Source organism: Typopeltis vanoorti, chromosome 1 (assembly GCF_054136105.1).
Source record: "Typopeltis vanoorti isolate ZY-2024b chromosome 1, IOZ_Tvanoo_1.0, whole genome shotgun sequence".
NCBI classification, from domain to species: domain Eukaryota; kingdom Metazoa; phylum Arthropoda; class Arachnida; order Uropygi; family Thelyphonidae; genus Typopeltis; species Typopeltis vanoorti.
In genome coordinates this window covers 178,979,915-178,993,665 of record NC_143549.1, presented here as the reverse complement: position 1 = coordinate 178,993,665, position 13,751 = coordinate 178,979,915, and the positions used below count along the sequence as shown (strand labels likewise).

General features: G+C 32.6%; 1 long non-coding RNA gene across 1 annotated transcript; it reads right to left on the bottom strand.

Moving 5' to 3' along the window:
- Positions 1–9,465: 9,465 nt before the first annotated feature.
- LOC150110673 (uncharacterized) lies at positions 9,466–11,740 on the bottom strand. The gene is made up of 3 exons (XR_016548582.1): positions 11,710–11,740; positions 9,929–10,028; positions 9,466–9,492 (listed from the first exon to the last, which is right to left on the bottom strand). It is a non-coding gene; the product is annotated as an uncharacterized LOC150110673 (long non-coding RNA).
- Between the last annotated feature and the right edge of the window lie 2,011 nt (positions 11,741–13,751).

Below are 13,751 nucleotides of genomic sequence, written 5' to 3'. Positions count from 1 at the left end.
TTTACTTTTATGTTTTATGCCAAATTTTCTATGATAATTTCACTTACACCCACTGTGAAGTCATCAACACACACACACACACACACACACACACACACACACACACACACACACACACACACACACACACACACACACACACACACACACACACACACACACACACACACACACACACACACATGTAAGTGATTTTAAAACATTAAAATCACTTACAAATTGAACTGAACACATTGTAAAATGTAAACAGATTCGAATTATTGGTGTTTTTAAAAATCTGTCTTGCAGTTTGAAAGACATCAAAGATTGTCATCAGAGAGATGCCTAACCACATCCCAATATATCCTCCGATGTAGCTGAATACTTCCAAACTCTGTTCTTTATGTGTAATGTTAAAACTGTCTTTTTGTCTTGATGTTTTTAAAAATCTGTCTTGCCACCTGTCCTACGGGCAGCTTGAACCCAGAAAGGCTTTTATTCTTTGTATTCTAAATAAACAAGGGATCTAGGCAGTGCTTCGTCCGCAATAGGATGAAAAATATTTGTCCGGAATTGTGTTCGCCAAGCAGTTATTATGTTATTAGCGTTCCGTAACAAATCGTTAGGTTGTTCTTTAGATTAGAAGACTTTTCAACCAAAGGTTGGTTTTTCTCTTAAGGTGATGATGTAGTATTGTCCTTCTGGAAGCATAGGTTTCTCATCTTCCGTATGTGGAAAAAACACCAGGAAATTGATGTACATAAACGTAATTCACTTGTCACGTGGACTTATTGCTTTAATATAATCTAAAAAAACTAATCCATCAACCCGTTATGTGTAAAGCAAGCGAGTTCACTAGAGTGAGACACAGATCCTAGAATTAGTGTCAGACCAACTTCTTCTATCGTTTTGGTTTTCCGTTTAAAAGCCTGTAATTAAGCCAACGTGGCAACCTTGTTAAGGATCTGAAATCTACTGCTGCTCCAAGCGAAGGGAAAAAATATTATGAATTTTTTCATAAATTTCATAAATCAGAAACTACACGTATGCTTTAGAAGAAAAGAAATTTGGAGGAGTTGAACATGGTACCATTAAAATCTGATATTTTTTGTACAGAATTCATTTAGAGTTGCTTCCTAATCACGAATTCCGACGCTTTCTTTTTCTTTCTCAGTCTTTTGATGTTTTTAAAAATCTGTCTTGCAGTTTGAAAGACATCAAAGATTGTCATCAGAGAGATGCCTAACCACATCCCAATATATCCTCCGATGTAGCTGAATACTTCCAAACTCTGTAAAAGAAATGAACGATGATGAATATATGATAAGCTTTAGAATTTTATTTCTTTATTTTGTAAGTTTTAACTATTAAAAAATAAAGGTTTGCATCGTGATATTTTAAAATCCATAACAATGCATGCCATTAATTATGCACAATAATAGCTGAAATATAATAAATAAATAATTTGAATTATCTGATAAGAAATAGGGATTTATGACACAATATGTCGACAATAAAAATAAATCCACAAAATCCTTTCATCCTCAAAGAGAATTCTGTCTTAGTCAAAACTGACATTTACGCTCATGGCGATTTCAAGACTTTGGTACAGTAGTAGGGCAGGCAACAACTGCTACCATCTTGTGTTCCTAAACCCAAACTGGAATTATTGTTTAAATACCAGTACGAACTCACGATCTCACTGGGAAAAAAACACGTGTTATTCTAGTAGACGACTAGAGCCGAACATAACAGTCTTTTTTCTAGCAGTGCGGCGTGGAAGCGTTGCAACGGACACCACATACGTGCGTAGATCGACAATAGATGCAATACTTATATTAAAGCAAATATATTGTAGAAATCTATTAGCATATGAACTCCTCTGTATGCGATTTGTATATCTAACAATGCTGTTTGATAGACTACAATCAAAAAGTAAAATAAACATATTATGATTGAGATATATAAATATAAAAATAATAACAGAAGTAACTAAGGATACTGATGACATCTATAATAACAAATGCAGAACAAGGTCAAAATGAAAAGAAATTCAAAGAAACAAATAAATTCGACAAAGAGATTCATGAAGTCATACTTTATTGAACTTTGTGATGGATGCAAAAGAAGTAAGCAAAATGGGAAAAATGTCAAATACAAATTAAAAAAAAACAACAACAACTAAGAACGATCAGGTATGCTGATAATATAGATTCTTAGCCGAAAATGAAGATGACATTTAAATATTTATTAAATAAAGATAATTAGGTTATCTTTATTTATTAAATGTGTTTAATAATCTACAAGATCATTAAATACATTTAATAAATGCACAAAAAAATTAAATCTGAAGATTCAGAACAAAGATTACATAACTTACATAGCCAAAGTGGATATTAAATCCAACATTATTTCAAAGCGGAATTTGTAGAAACTAAAAAAGTGTCGTAAACTTTCATTTAATTTTACATCGCCGAAATGAAGCCTTTTAGCTCTTTCTTTAGATTTTAATAACTGCCAGAGGATTCTAAAGTGCTAATCAAGGATTTAGAAAATAATTAAAATATTTGAATAAAAAATTTATTAACTGAACTAAATAACTACATAAGATGAAATATAATAAAAGGCTCGTATAATATCTAGATATTTTAATCGGCTTATCTGGAAGAGGAAGAGGCTGAATACGGAAATAAGAAGGAAGAATCTAAAGAATGTAAGACAAAAATTCTTATATACCTTCACCCAAACAATTCTTAGAAATTCTTCAGCCGTTCATGGTAATTAACAATTTTCGATTGGTTTTTACCTTAGGAAATTATTCCTTTCAAATCTGAGGTTAGTACTAATTAGGGTAGCTAATCACTACATCATTTTGAGTTTCCAACTCAACCACCTCCCTTATCCCCTTGCCCAAATCTACACTAGTGATTTAACCCTTGCTGGTTATAAATTTTGTACAATTTTTGGTAAATTTTATTTTATTTGTAATTTCTTACTTGTGTATATTTTCCTTTTAATTTTTTTCTTAGTATATTTTTATCTATGTGTAATTTTTTGTTTGTGTAATTTTTTCTTTGTTTTTTCTTCCCTGTGTAATTTCTTAATTTCGTAATTTCGAAATTACTTGTGTAAATACACAAATAATTTCTTACTTGTATATTTTTTCCTTTTAATTTTTTCTTAGTGTATTTTTTCCTTTTAATTTTTTCTTAGTGTATTTTTTCCTTTTAATTTTTTCTTAGTGTATTTTTTCCTTTTAATTTTTTCTTAGTGTATTTTTTCCTTTTAATTTTGTCCCTGTGTAATTTCGTCCTCTTGTAATTTTTGCAGCGCAATTTTATCCTGTGTAATTTTGTCCTGACATGGTTCGGCGAATGATTAGCACCTGAGCACGCCAATCGCATTGTCATTGGTTCTTTTGTCGCGTGGTGTGATGTTCTGCAGCAGTTTTATTACACATTTTTGTAATTTTAGGGAGTTAATTATAAAAAAAAAAAACAGCAGAATTCAAAAGTTAAAAAAAAAAAAACGGGCCTCAACATCGAACATTAACTTCACATTAAAGTGTAAAAATTCTGTTAAAATTGTGTGTAAAACATTTTTTTTTGCTATTACAGTGCTAATGTTGATAAAATTGTAGTATAATGTTACAGATATTTTTATTTTAAAAAATTCGCGATTTAAGGGACTTTCGATTTAACGGACATCCCTTAGCCCCTATTGGTCCGTTAAATCGAGGTACTCATAACTGATCAAACAGGGATTCGATCGTAATGGTTCAGATTTTGTCATTCTTAAACTTGCACAGACTTGATGGAAGCTAACGAGATACACGTATAGAACTAGTGTACACATTGTAGAATACAGGATATGACTGGTCAGCTCTTTTATGACATCTCATATCGACACGGACTAAGTATTTGTAGCATCGTGTAGGGTCAAATCTCTAATAAGCTAAATTGACAACTTGCAATTCAGAATCTTAACGAGAATAATTTTATGTCAATTTTGGTTAAAAAAAACTTCTAAATGTCAAGAACTTTGATTAAAGAATACCTAAGAGAAGAAAAATGCAGTTAGTAAGAGAGTTATCAAGTTAGCTAACACAAAACAACTTTATGCCAGATTACCCTACCTACGAAAGTTTGAAGTCTGCAGCAATTTTAGCAGTGCAATGAGCTGAAGGATAGATAATGTGATATTGTGAAAGATAGATAATGATAGATAGTAAATCAACTACCACATATAATTTGTCCAATAATATCATTCTAATTACACAATAACAATAAAGAAGGTATGGGCATTGCATTAACATACATTTTCTACCTGAACACGTTAATGAAAGTTACTGGGAAATCTAAAACAGATTGTGCAGGTTTTCTCTCTATCCCCCCATTCCGCAAGGAAATATTGTGAAAGACAGATAGGGAGGGTCCTTCTCTAAAACTCATTCACGCATTTATTGAAAATCTCATACAGTCTTTTAACTATAAATGATAGTTGAAAGCTCATTTTATAGTTCGAAAATTCGTTACGCTACAGTATTAGATTGAGATGCTATCAGTTATAAGCAGTGCGTGAAGCAAGGCAGAATGCTATCCCAGTTCTTTTTTTTGGTAAGGGTTGAAACCATCTCACTGTCTTTTTTGAAGACTCTTACAGATGAACTGGGATTATGTTATTATTTATTTATCCTTCAAGGTGGTCTCTCATTTCCTATGATCCTTACGTTCCTTTTGCTTCCATTTCAAGTAATGATTATAACAATATTTTGCAATGAGTATTTTAAAGCATACTGGACGTAAATGGACGTCAATCATTGGAAAAAACAACTGAAAAAGCAGTAAGAATAATAATTCAGAGTTTCTCGTGTGCTAAAAGCCGTCAGTTTTGTTTTGAGAATTCATAACCATCCTCTTTTTAATTCTTCAACGTTCCACCTGATTCCTTATTTAAATAACGGAGATGGTTTTCAAATTACACGTGACCAAGCAAGCGCATCGACCACAAAACAGGTAGAAAACACTGAGATATACACATCTGTTTTACGAGCTTCTAGTCTCGCCTTGCACAAACCCAGCACATTCGTAGCCTTCTTACTCTCCAAAATATTTGGCGCAAAATTGCTTCTCACCTGTCTCACTATACGAGTTCCAAATCCACCTAACAGAGGAATACTACTCACATAACTGGAGTAGGGCTCCAAAAGTATAATATCAGTTTCATTACTTCAAGATATCTTGATTTTTCAATCTGCTGATTATTGGTAACTATGATACAAATGTTGTTGTTTAAAATGGGAATTTTAAAGTCAAAAGCAGTTAAAAATGAAAGAGGGAGAATGGATAATTACTGATCAAAATTACCTCGTATTTCGACTTCTGAACATATCTGGTGATCTCCATCCTGTTGAAATGTATGCGAACTTTGATTAAGGAGCACCTAAGAGAAGAAAGATACAGTTAGCAAAGGAGTTAGCAAGTTAGCTAACATAAAAGCGATAAGTATTTTAAAAATCTATTATACACTTTTATTATTATTATTATTATTATTATTATTATTATTATTATTATTATTATTATTATTATTATATTAAAAACGAAATTTCTTAAATCTGAGAGAAGATCCGTTTCCATTTAACTTGCCTTGTTGGTCGATTGGTTAGCATGCATGTTCGCTAAACCAACAGTTTCAGAGTTCGATAGTTCGATTTCGCCGTTGGCATGTCTTTAGGTGGTAGATAGCTTTAATTGGGGAGGCTTCCATATAAACATTTTAACCAATTCAGAGAATGAAATACTTTAAACTGAAACCAATCAGATGTTTCTTTCTCATTTTGACGTATGTAAATAATATCAATTGTCGAAATCTTAAGATTTCGACAATTGATTTTTTTTATTTAAAAAACTTATTTTTAAATGTCATGACCTGGATATAGTAGGTATAAGATTTTAACATAATTTAATAGGCACTATCGATATCAAATCTTTAATTATTTAATGTAAGATGCGTAATTTAAAAAACAACAACACAATTTTAAGGCAAAATGATAGTGGAGAAGTAGTCAATGTTGTACCTTGACCGATTGCTAAGTGTGGGTATATAATATTTAGAAAAGACTCCCTGATGAATTTTGTAGTAACAGCTAAGGCTAAAACTTTCAGGAATTTTGTAGTCGATTTACTATAAGCTTAGACTTTTGTTGTTTCAGTTTATTTTATACATGATATTTATTTAAGTTCAAAGCAAATATGCTACTCATGTATGCTCAGAATCATAAATCTTTTAAACTTATATGAAATTGATTAATTGAATTCCGGTTGCCATAGTTACTAGAGAAGTGCAACAACCTAAACATCTCTTCTGAGCGTTTAAATTGCACTTCTTTAGGACTAGAATTGTATAACACGAAGATCGAACAAGTAGACACCATCTCGTCTTCTTGTAAATGTTACATAGTTGGTTGTAATTAAAAAAAGGCGAATAAAATTAATCCAATTCTTTAATAGCCATTTAAATGTAGGTAATTAGCCATTAAAATTACACTTAAGACGTCGAGTATGAGAAAGGTAAACTTTTTTTGTTGCTTTTCATAAGCACTGCAAAAACAGATTGGAAATATTTGAAAGCCAACTTCTCATAGAGCCAAGATAAATTTAGTGCAACAAGAGATGCACTAAATGGAGTACTTTTGGCAGATACATGATGTTAATGAAGGATTGGTGGATGTAATGAAACGCACACACAAAATTGTGTTATGGAGGCATGATAAGATTATTTTCCAAAAAATATGTTAAAGCTGCTTTTTTCTATATTCACAATTTAATAAAATAGAAAAAGAGGAAATGTATTGAAAAGGGTTTACAGACTATTGACTAAGATGGTTTGTGGTGTATGGAATGTTGAGTGTGAAGACAGATTGAGAAAATGCAATTTATAGAGATTGATAGATAGAAGGAGAGGGGATATGATTGACACATATAAGTTGTTAAGGAGTTATTACCACATTAATGTAGGGTTTATCACGGGATGGGTGAAGATATAGAGAGCACACGAGATCATTCCTGGAAGCTGTATAAGGAGAGTGTGAACAAGGGGAAGAGGAGTAGGTTTTTGCATGGAGAGTGACGGGTGATTGGAATGTATTGCCTGAGAGTGTGGGAAGTGCGGAGACAGTGAACATATTTAAGGCGCGGCATGATAAACTGAGTATGTAACAATGGGACCTCCTGTGATGAGTCTTTTGACTCCATGGAAGTTTGATAATATTAAAAAAAATAATAACCTTCTTAGAATTTCTAAAAAAAGTTAAAAACGTGCGTTGAAATTTTTCTAATACTCTAAACAGAATATTTAATATAGTGAGTGACAGCAATCTAAACCACCATAAGTTAGTATTTAATATCTAGAAGAAGGCACTAAATAATTTAGGTGAATATTATCTTTAAGCGTTTTTTTTTTAATTCCATAAAGCTGTTTTATATTCATTATAAATTCGTATGGAATTCTCAGAACAGTAATAGAGGGTCAAGTTCCTGGAAAAGAGGAAGGGATGGACTGTCAATGAGATGGATGGATGGTGTGGGTGTGGGACGACTAATCTTCAGAGAGTTCAATCCTCCAGAAAAGCATACAACAGGACCACATGCCGAGGACTGGTGGGGCACATCAGCATCTGAGTGACCATACTGCATGCGCAGATGTCCAATGAACAGATGGATGGAGATAAAATCGTATCAAAAGGGGATGTTTAAATGACTAAAGTCATTAAGTAATCTAATGATACTTGGTGCCTGTTAAAAGTACCAGCTTGGTCCGCTTAAGTGCCTGTTAAAGCCACTGATGGATGGATGGATAGCAAGTCATTAAGTCCACGTATTATGTTTGTTAACTGCGTGAATTTCCGACAATTCGACATTACCGGCAGCGCCCTTTAGTAAATTATGTGCGTGTGTGTTTCTGGAAAATACCCATCTACCTCCATATGAAACTGGTTAACTCATTCTCAGTTGAAAAGCATTTCTTTTACTGAAGGATATGGAGAGGGGCCCAAAATTGTATGCATTTAATCCGAAATCTTCCATTTAAATAGCAATCATTCAAATTTGGTTGTGCTGGTTCCAGATAGATTTGAAGCAACAGTAAGTAGACTAAGCGCACAATATAAACTAATGTACTTTTTTTTGCTTTTTTAATATTACATAATTTCACTACTTACTGTTTATGTTTCTTTACACACGTGGCCTAGAATAAAAAAAAACAGCTCACTACTCAAGTATTTTAATGATTACCTCTTTTTTTTAAATTTAAAACATTAAATAAACATGCAGCTTTACAGATGTAGACTATAATAAATCCATTCAAATAACATTTTCTCAATATTTTAACTCATATTAAAGTATAAAACACAAATCAATAGAGTCAAATGATAAATGAACAAATAAAATTAATGGATATAAAGCTTACTTTTTTCGTCCATTCTCGTTCTTCAGTATGTACATCGTAGTTCAGAGAACTGAAAATATAGAGAATAAATAATAATGAGGATTTCTGAAGTTTAATATGAGAGCAAGATATCTTAGTGATAATCTTAGTGATAGAAACATGGTGATTTTTGTTAATACATCAGCGCATGTGCGCCTTTTAGCAAGCTGTGTGTGTGTGTGTGTGTGTGTGTGTGTGTGTGTGGCTAAAGCTAACGTATTGTGGGATACCGAATCAAAATTACTAAATCATCGGTCATAACAACAGACTGATAGGTCAAAGTTCAAACTCTCTCCTTTTTGTGTAGTATGGTGCATCTTATGCCCCAGATTATCCTGGATTAGTTCTGATCGAACATAGAGAATATTGCATTATCCGAATCTTAACTTGACCAGTCTCTTTTAGCTGTGAAAACATAAAGAAAAGAAAAGAAAACTGGATATAGTGTGTTTATTTCATATATTTTCGAACAAAGGCATCATTTCGAAAGTGATCTGGGCTCAGGGACAAGAATTTCTTGTCCCTGAGCCCAGTATTATTCCATATATGCCAAGATCAATTATATATGCAGTTGCGCCATCTAGGATTGAATAACTTTTGGGATTAAAAATTCCTAACGTAGGAACGATGTACAGTATATTTCTTTCCATTTTTTCTTTCAAATGTTGCTCAAAAATTATCGTCGTAGCTGCTCAATACGCAGTTCTTAAAAGTCAAAATTCTCAAAGTAATTACAAATTGTGTTGATACTCAATATAATATAATCTGGCATTTCTATGAAATGTAAACAATTTTTCTATGTAAATCCTATCTACGAAAAGTTATAAACCTATAGTACATTCGCACCATGGATACGCTAAGGTTTGTATTTTATTTATTTATTATATATATTTTTTATATTTTTGCTAACAAAGGAAATTTTATATTACACATGGAATCTATCACAAAACAAATACTTTACTTACAAACATGGTTTACGACACTGCTGACAGCATTCATGATGAAGCTTTTCTATTTCTTTGTCGTGATCTGCAAGAAATTACTCACTTTAGGTTTTATAAATGAATATTTGGCTAATGCTAATTTTGATATAATAATCCAGCTAGAGAGAACATCAGATTCAAGGGGAAAAAATCAGTCAAATATTTTTGGTGGATAATTTTAAGTGAATTTAACACGGGTGTTGTCTTCAAGTTGGCTTAGCTATTATATAATTTTACTCATAAAAAACAATAACATTCACTTACAGAAAAGCAGGAGTGCATCTTCTACCAGATTTACAATTATTGCAAGAAAAAAGAAATCTTGCTCAAAATAAAAAATTCTACGCAGTTGACAGACGAAATTCAAAATATATTTCAACGTATTACTTACATCTTTGTTTAGATTAAAATCAATTTGAGCACAAAAGCAGAAAGGACTGTTGATGTAACAAGCAGAATTACTTAATTTTTTTAAAACTTACATTCCATACAAAATTTGGAGGCCAACAGAGGAGAAATTCTTGGTGACACGCAACCAAACATCTGCATGGATCTTCGTTTCTTGCATTCTTCCAGACATCCCTACAATTGAAGTATATGTCTGTATATAAATACAGTTTATGTATCCGCAGATAAATAGGGAGTATTTTTATTAGTTCTAAAGGTAATCACAGAAATGTATTTATAATTAAATGATTCGATGTAAGATTTATACAATAAAACATGTCTTAAATTACACACACACATATATATATATATATATATATATATATATATAACCTAACATCAATCTATGGACTTTAGAATTTCCTCAAATTCTTCGTTGATGATTTTCGTAAATCATCTCCTTTCCGCTCCCCCCCCCCCCACACACCATCGCAAGCACAAAACATTCAACGTTTTTTATTTTACACCAGAAAGAGGACTGTTGGTCAAACATAGATAATCGAAATCTTCATGATCTTGGTGATATTCTTTAATTGTTCTGGACATCTGTGCGTATTCAATTCATAAGACCGGCAATAAATTATTACTGTGAGTTAATAACCAACTTCGACGTTCATTAACTGGATCTGTCTCGATCAATAAATTAGTATCTGCTAATAATCCCTTCAGTTTGGAGATACTGAAGGGATTAACTATGACATTTGTTCAAATCTAACACAAACGCCTATTAAGTAAGCTCTCATCATATGGTCTGTCTTCTGATTTCAGCAATCGGTTGCCATTTCCTACAGATGTTTCTGCCTCGATGCACAATATGTGTGCTTCGAGACAATAAATTCTCTGGAATGACATTCAACATCTTTAAACTTTGCAGCTAAACTCGAAGTACCGCAGCGATTTGAATCACAATGACAGACTATGACACAGGATACCTTAGCATAAATTACATGCTTACCATAGATGCAATTTCTTAGCATAAATTAGATTAATGAAAAGCCAAGTTCCTTTCCCATGACAGGTCACTTAAACGCATGTTTGAAATTTTAATTTTATAAAAATTCGTATTTTCATTTTATAATTCAGAAAAAAGCATGCCAGAAAATTAAAGAGGTAGGGCTCACCTTTATTATTTACCTTAAAAGTCACAATTTTATTTTAATTTACCGAGGAAAAAGATCAACTCCCTACCGACCCCACCATTCTGGATCTGTGACTATCCGAAGATCTTCAAGATGTGAATGAGGGCATTTATAAATTATACTCCTCGTTCTAACGTATTTTTATTATTGCAACTGGTTTTAATTTTATAATAATAATATTTTATTATTATTATAATAAAATATTATTATTATTAAAATGGTTTTAATCTCGTTCATATTGCGAAGACCCTATATTAGGCTTTTTAGCTAAAAGCGACTCTCATTGTAGGTCATCTCACACAGTGATGGAAGTTTTTTCTTCTGGGAACTAGGTTTTACTTTATTCAAAACTGTCAAACTAGCCTCGGAAACACATATATCTGCAAACATAAAATATTATTGAACATGGAAGACAACGGTAAAACCATTCTGTGCTATGGTAATTTCCTAGTAAAGCAACAATGATGTCCCACTAACCATCAGGTTGAGGAGAAGCACATAACCATACAATAAAATTTGTGACATGATTTGCAATAAAATATCAAATTAAAATTTGATCGTTTTTTTTTAACTCGAGTATAATTTTTTTTTGTAGAATTTAAAATCAGTCGTGAAATCTCAAATTAAACCCTCAGACAGCAATATTTAAAAGAATGATTGAACGAAGCGGATGTTACCTGTTGAGTAATGGGTCCGTATCCGCCTCTTCTGCTCCATTCCTCGTGGTAATCCATGCAATCACTTTCGTAAGGAGCGGGTAAAAACTGCTTCTCCGTCTGTCATTACAAAGAATAACGCGAAGAATATAATTAAATGAAATACAGATTTCCTGATAAGATAGAAAATATTTACATTGTAGAAAGCAACTTTTGAACGAAGGTATAAAAGGTGTGTTAATTTATTGACAAATAAGTTTGATTAAAATTAAAATCAAATTAAAATTTGTTGAACTCCTTTTTGACAAATATAATCAAAATTGGATTATGTTTCTCCAATGTAAGAAAAATTGTAAAAGAAAAGTTGTAAATTTTAAAAGTATTACATAAATCATTAACAAGACGGAATAGCAGCACTTCCATGTTTTATAAACGTCGGTTATCTAGATAAAATTTAGAAACAAAACCTTTTTTCATTGTAAAACTCTTTTGTTGACTTTGACTATTAAATGTTAATGAATGATATTGTCATTCAGAGTAATATAATTATACTCAACGAAAAATAAAAAAACTTTATTTGCCCATTTCACAGCTGTGCACTTTTCACATAAGTATCGTACTCATAATATCAAAAGAATCAAAATATTAGGTCACCAACTAGTATAAACATCTCCATCATAGGAATGTACGTTTGATTGGGTCGACAGTGCCGTAAAATATTAAGAGGATCATTTGCCACCTTCACTAAAAAACAGAATTAATCTCTGACAAAGCTGATCATCACTACCAGATAGCAGCGTAAGGTCTGCGAAATTTTTGATCACTTGGGCATTCGAAATGTTCCAAGTAGATTTATACACTTTCATTTCAGTTCGGCTGTAGAAAGTCTTATTGTAGTATTGAATGTCTTTTTCAAATTACAAACAAGTTTCATTAATTGCGATTTACGGGTGACCTAATCACATTTTATCAAACTAAAATGGATTATGAAACTTTGAAAAAAAAAAGAGGTCATCTTACTTGTTTCAAATAAATCTCGTAAGCTTTGCCTGGTTTTAATGCAAATCCGTCTTGAAATGGTCTTCCAAGAGAATGAGGATCGTGAATGAGGAGTTGGGCTGATCTGGTAGTGTAATGACCATCCATGTATTCATCCAAGAGTAGATTTAAGAGAAACATCATACCTATAGAAAGAGATGACTTTTATTAGCACGTGCTTTCGCTTCATAAAATGCTAATCTTGCTTTGTTTACAACAGTGATTTCATTGCGTCGTTAAAGGAACTGATAACTCGACAAAATGTACTTTAATATCTTCAATGTTTATACCTTACACACATTTACTTACGGTCAGTCGTTCTCATTTGCTTCGGTAAATTGTTTGGCCGAAATATCAAAGAATTTAAGGTGTAGCACGCAGTTGGAAGTTCATCATCATTCAGAGTCAATACTCGCAATGTCAACTCCTGACTGCAAAGAAAACCAACGGTCAGAAAACATACGCAAATAATAGAATAACTAAGAAGAACTGACATGAACATAACTTGCTGAAACTTTATAAATGAGATTCTACTCTTATACTGACAACAGATTGTTACAAAAATTATTAAATTAAAATTAATGGAACAAAAAATACCCTCCCCTCTATCTTAAATAACCTCTTAACTCAGATATCTTCATAATAATACTCATCTCTTCTCGTCTTCCTTATACCCTCTTTTACCTTGCGGTGTCGAGGGTCCGTTGATCATCGGACCTCACTCCGTTTACAGGATAAGGTGGTCAGCCTTATGCCCCGGTGTATCCTATGGCCTGTAGTGTTGAGTTCTCAAGGCCAGTTTGCCTGCTTTTCGGGATGAAAACCCCAGAATAAACTGGGAAAAAACCCTGCTGTCCACGCCCAAGACTGGCTAACTTGGCTATGGCTGAGAAAGATCCTTCAGCTCCTCACGTCACCGACGGGAATCGAACCTAGGATACTCCTTCCCCAGGCATATGGTTGCGAAGCGCATAACCACTAGTCTAACCGCGCGGACTTCTTTTACTAAATGTGAAAATGAGGTA